At 40.4% G+C, this 6,074-nt stretch overlaps 1 long non-coding RNA gene across 1 annotated transcript; it reads right to left on the reverse strand.

Moving 5' to 3' along the window:
- Positions 1 to 2,459: 2,459 nt before the first annotated feature.
- Positions 2,460 to 5,616, reverse strand: LOC134808121 (uncharacterized). The gene is made up of 2 exons (XR_010150436.1): positions 3,313 to 5,616; positions 2,460 to 2,974 (listed from the first exon to the last, which is right to left on the reverse strand). It is a non-coding gene; the product is annotated as an uncharacterized LOC134808121 (long non-coding RNA).
- Positions 5,617 to 6,074: the final 458 nt, after the last annotated feature.

Genomic DNA, 6,074 nt, shown 5'->3' on the forward strand with positions numbered 1-6,074 from the left:
AACAACAGCATAACTAGGAAAACATTATCTAGGAGAAGCACCAGTTTCTATCCTTGCTCCCCTGTCTTGAAGTCAGCCTCCCATCCGTCTGAGAGAGGCTGCCACTTCAATCTAATGCCAGGTCCCACTCTCCGACTCTCTGTTAGAAAGTCCCCTGGGATACGTTCCTATCAGTCCAACACCCTGGACCTAAGACTTCAGAGAGCCTGAGTTATTCAAGAGAGAATACTCCCAGGCTGTGTGTGGATGGGTGTGGTATGGATGGAGTCCTGGAGGGAGGTCTGTAGCAGAGGAGTTCACGGTAGGCTCTGGATCTCCCAGGACCAGCTCTCTGCAGTATCTCTCCATCAGTGAGAGGACAACTGTGCTTCTCTTGCTTCCTGGTTATCCAGCCAGCCCAAGCATGCATTTGTGTGCATGAACACACATACACACACACACATTAACTCAGACATACGCTCTCCTTCACCCACACATACACCATCCAAGAACAAACCATCATCCCCAGTGTTCAAAGACAGCACCTCAGTTTTCAAAGTCCACTTACTTCAATTTCCCCCTGCCTTCAGTGATGAGCTGAGCACAGTAACTCCCTCTCACTCAACCTTCTCATTCAAAACCATGCCTAAACATCTACCACTTAGTAAGAAACATTTCCTACTAATACTGCTTTTCATAGCAACAGCGCTCACTAGCCCCTGTAGTCACTTCTGACTATGCAGAGACCTCATCAAACCATTGCAAGTATAGCTTTTCTTTATGTTGGATTGGGTCCACTCTGGGTTAGGGTGTTTGCCACCCTGGACACTGTAATAAGACATTATTATCAATGGGAATTTATTAAATAAATGAATAGAAGTGGTGTTTGGTTTTCTGTTCCTGTGTTAGTTTGCTGAGGATAATGGCTTCCAGCTCCATCCATGTCCCGGCAAAGGACACGATCTCATTCCTTTTTATAGCTGCATAGTATTCCATGGTGTATACGTACCACATTTTCTTTATCCAGTCTATTATTGATGGGCATTTGGGTTGATTCCTTGCCTATCTAACAAACCTGCACATCCTGCACGTGTACCTCAGAATTTAAAATAAGAATTAAAATTAAAATAATAAAATAAAATAAATAAATACATCCTTTGGCACTAGATAAAACAGACAGATATAGTTCCTGCCCTCACGGAGCTTATAATCTAGTAAGGAAGATATAAAAACAAATGAACAAACAATACGTATAATTGCAATTGCCATTAGCACTATGAAGAGAATAAAACTGTGAAATAATAAGCAACAAGGGAAACTCACCAGGCATAGGTGGTCAGGGAGGGCCTTCCTGATGAGATCATAGTATTTGAAGGGTGTTGAGGAGAGTCTTCTCCACAAAGGGATAGCGTCTACAAAGGCCCTGTGGCAGAGAATGGCTAGGCTTGTGAACAGAAAAGTCAGAGTACTGGGATCCAGAGCATGAGTCTGGAGAGGTGGGCAGGATAGGCTATGTAGGAACTGGTAGGTTAAAGTAGTAACTTGGATTTTATTCGGAGGGTGACAAGAATCCATTGAAGGATTTTAAACAGGTAAGTTATATAATTGAATTTTTGTTTCAGAAAGATGACTGTAGATGCTTTGTAGAAAATAAACCAGAGACGGACAAAAAGTCCTATTCAGATCCACCCTGGGTGGGGTATGGGAGTGGGTGGTGAGTTGTTCTCCCAGCTACAAATATCTGCTCATCTTCTAGCCATGGAAACGGCCTGAGCTGAGAATGAGTGTTGCCACACACACCCCTCCCTCCTCCTCCCGTTTCTACCACGCTCTCACCTCCCTCTCTCCCTCTCCTGGTCTCTCTGTCTCTGTCTGTCTGTCTCTCTTTCTCTCTCTCTCATACACACACGCACGCACACACACACACACACACGCCTTCTCAGATTCTTCTCTCCTCACCTAATGTGTCCCCATTTGGCCCTTGTTTAAAGTATTTCAATCATGTTTCAGTCCATGTAACTATTACTCCAGTACTTTTAACATGATATGTGACTAATATTGTAATGAAACTCTAATACTGCAGCAAAGTTGAAGCATTTAAAATTGTTGCTCCTTTTAAAATTTTTTAAAATTCCATTCTCAAAACAGCTATTATTCTTGATGCACTATATGGCTCATTCCTATGATTCCAGGCTCTTGTGGAGAGTTAACATTTTTGGGTGGTTTCTCCTTGGTTATCTATCTGCCCTGTTTAGCTAACACTACATGCCATAAGACATGGAATTTGGATTCAGACCAAGACCTAAATGTTAACTCTACAACCTTAGGCAACCTTCTGAGACTCCAGATATTGGTAACTAGAAGAGAATAATAACCTCCTTACAATGTTGTGAGAATTAAGAAACTATTTGTGTTAACAGTGGAGGGTGTCCAGGTTCTTGGAGTCTTGAACAAAGAATTGGACAAAATGCACAAACAAAGCAAGGAAGAAATGGAGGGTTTTATTGTAAAGGAAAGTACACTCCATAGTGTGGGAGCGGGCCTGAGCATAGGGGCTCAAAGTCCGCACTATTTAGAATTTTGGGGAGTTTCAATATCCTCTAGAGGATTGGGACACATGCTACATAAATGAAGAGGATGAAGTAAAGTTGCAAAGTCATTTACTTGGCCTATGCCCTATGGAGAGGATATTTCCTGTCATAGCTGAAGTGTGAATTGTCCTTATGTTTCCTGCCTCCAGACCGTATTTTCCTGCCTCATCTCCTCCCTGAGAGATGTGATACCATAAATCCTTATGGGAGGCAGAGGGACCGATGATCTTTTTTGGTAACTGCTTCATGCTGGCTTGGGGCATAGTCCTTACCTATTGGGGATCACAGAACTCTCCCTGCTCTATCTAGTGGAGGCAGGGTAGCTTCTTGATGTCCAAGGGTGGTGTCTTCACCTGGAACTGGCTGAAACCTTTGTTGCATCATCATCTGAAGCTTGATGGTCTCTAGGTGAGAGGAAATGAATTTGGTTAAAAGATTTAATGGGAACTTCAGGGGGTGGATACCTATGTTGTCAGAAATGTTTGTTATAGAGATTTGCAGAAGAAAAAAACAAAAGCTAGTCTGTTGTAGAATCCATGCGTTTCCTTAAAGTCTTAGCACAAATGACTCCATCTGTGTTTGGTTTAGTCTGTTGGGGCCCAGGGCATGAGTGCATGAGCTTAGTCCAAAACAATGGCCTCACAGAGTTTTGTTTTAAAAATCCCCACTTTTTGGTCAGGTTCTCACTAGGTGAGTGTGCAACCAAAACTTAGGGCCTTAGTGCCACTTCTCAGTTACCAACATTTTGGGTTTCCAGTCTCAGCACATCATTTATAGGTATGGTGTCCTCATGGTTGAACATTTCTTTCAGCTGTTGTCATTCCAGTCGAAGAGAGACCATTTGATGTTCTAGAGATGGCTGCATGCAAGCATTTAAAACCTTTGAGAGAATACAGTGCACCAGGGAGACTATTATTATCACTACTGGAAGGAAAATACCCAGAGTTCAGAGTATGCTCCTTAACCAGGGTCCCTAGAAACCAAACCACCTACACTTAAATAGTTTAAAGAATGAGCTAGATGAAGAGTCTACTCACTTGACTAAGTGGTCTTTTCATTAATCCCCTACACTGAATTTTTATAATCTGCATTTGACCTGTTTCTCCATAGGCCGCAAGTGTCAGCAGCTGCAGAAGAACTTCTTTGTTTAGCCAATTCTATTTAGCATAACTTTCAAAGAGAATTTAAAATCTGTTGTGTAACGATAGCCTTTAAAGTAGATTTGCTATAGAGCCTATCATGAGGGATACATTTCTAATCATTGCTTCCTTTACTTTAAGCCATGGAAAAAGGACTTAACAAATGATGCCCTTCTAGGAGAGTGAAGACCCCCTGGCAATGTTCTCTTTAACCCATGATGTGGGTTAAGAGGGATGAACCAATATTTTGTTTTTGAGTGATTATGGGGCAACATATGTACCACTAAAGTTTCTTACCTGCATTGGGCCTTCATCTCTATCAAAGTAGAAGGTTATCCATGTATAAGGCTGGCTGCAAACTTCTTCACAAATAAAAGTATACCCCATAAGTGCACATAACAGACCCTTTTCCCACTTCTATTGTTAGTAGAGATATAAGCAAGAAAAAATATTCAAAGATAAGAGTTTCATGATAGTAGAAGTCTTACTCTGTGAACTTGGGAAAAGCTGTTCACTTCAAGGATGCCATCTTCTTCTTCTTGGGAGAAATTTCTCTGGTTAGCTTTACCTCAAGGGTTCCAATGGGTGCACAATTCCAAAAGTGTGGAGGGAACCTTTTCAGTTGCGAGACCATGAACCCAAAGCCCAGGGTCCCGAAGTTTAGTTGCAGTGAGGATGGTACGGAGAGTCTTTCTCTGGTGTTCTCAGAAGATTCAAACCATAAAAAGCTTTTTTACCTGGTGCAAATACACTGTAGCATAATAATCTACTGTGATAACATCAGCCCTCTCACATGGGAAAGCTTTTATACAACCATAAAGCATGCATTGGAAATAACAATTGAATGAAATCCCTTTATAAAATGTTTAAATGGCCCACAAGGTGACCAAATGTACATGAAGCTTTAATTTTCTTCCCAGGAATATGGGACCAAGCATTGGTTATAAACTATTTTAAAAATTTCAGTATCAGCTGGTTTAACATGAAAGTCTGACAAAGTATTTTATTGGCATTTAATTAATTTTTGTTCTACTTGGGTTAGTAGCTTTATACAAGGAAATTTGGTTATTTGTGTGGTTTACAATAACTTAACATAATAACCATAATTATAATTGATAGCATGTGCTATTTTAGGAATCCCATACAATTTTGGAACATATATTAGTATTATTCACAAAAAAAAACTTAAAGAAGACTGAACATCATTTTGGCAATCCCATGTACCTAAACACATCAAATAATCCTGTTTACCTCCTTTCTGGATGTTTTCAGGGGCCCTCTGATCCATCCAGAAAGCCAGGCATTAGGAAAGACAATTTTGAAACTGAAGTTTGATTTTGGAATTCCAGATTATTTATTTTGCCAAAATAATGACTCAGAAATTTTAAAGAAGTAAAAACCTTTTACAAAACACACACAGAGACATACATTCTACTGTTCTTACACACCGTGCATGTAAAACCGTTTCTAGTAGTCTTAATTGCATGTTACAATGGTGACTCTTAGCAATTTTAACTTTAATGTAAAACCTGGTAAGTTATGTTCTGAAAAGGTTTGACTGTTTGCAGCATAGCTAGGGGCATGGCCAACTCCACATGTTCCCAGGCCTTACCTAGCTGGAAAGCAGGCAAGTTAAACAATTTTCGAAAGCCAAATAAGCAGTTTATGACCTTAAAGCATTTAGCAAACCTAATATTGGAACATAATTTAGACCACATGTTTCCATTTTAAAGACATTGTATTTTACCAATAATCTTTAAAACCCTCTTTATTTCCCAAAAATTGCTAAAGTCACGTGAAGTAAAAGGCATTAAGCTTTCTACTTTCCTGATGAAATATTTGATTTAAGCTCCTATTATTATTAAACCAATTAATTTAAAACTTTACAGAGGAGATTAGCCAGTTTGCACAGAGAGAAAGAGGCCAGAGACTGGCTAGTAAGAAATTCTTACCCTTTAGCTGGTATGCTAGGTTTCAGGATTCTCTCTCTCTGAGCGGCCCTAGCAACTACGCCCTATGGAGAAGATATTTTCTGTCATAGCTGAAGTGTGAATTGGCCTTATGTTCCCTGCCTCCAGACCCTATTTTCCTGCCTTGTATGTAAACTGTCTAGTTCACATACTTGGGGAGTAGTATCATATATGCAAATGTTAAGCAAACATCATTAAATTTTGACTTCTGAAGATTCACATTTTCCCATTATTTCTGCCCACCACCTACTTTCTCTGCCTTCATGCATCCAATTCCTCTTCCATTCTCCCTTCTTCACACACCTGCCCTAGTCTCTCATTGCTGAGCCCTTACTGCTCTGCTGTCATCTTCCTGCTTTTGCCTACCCTCCATCTATGTCTCGCCATGACCTCAG

The sequence above is a fragment of the Pan troglodytes genome, chromosome 14, assembly GCF_028858775.2.
Source record: "Pan troglodytes isolate AG18354 chromosome 14, NHGRI_mPanTro3-v2.0_pri, whole genome shotgun sequence".
In the NCBI taxonomy this organism is placed as follows: Eukaryota; Metazoa; Chordata; class Mammalia; order Primates; family Hominidae; genus Pan; species Pan troglodytes.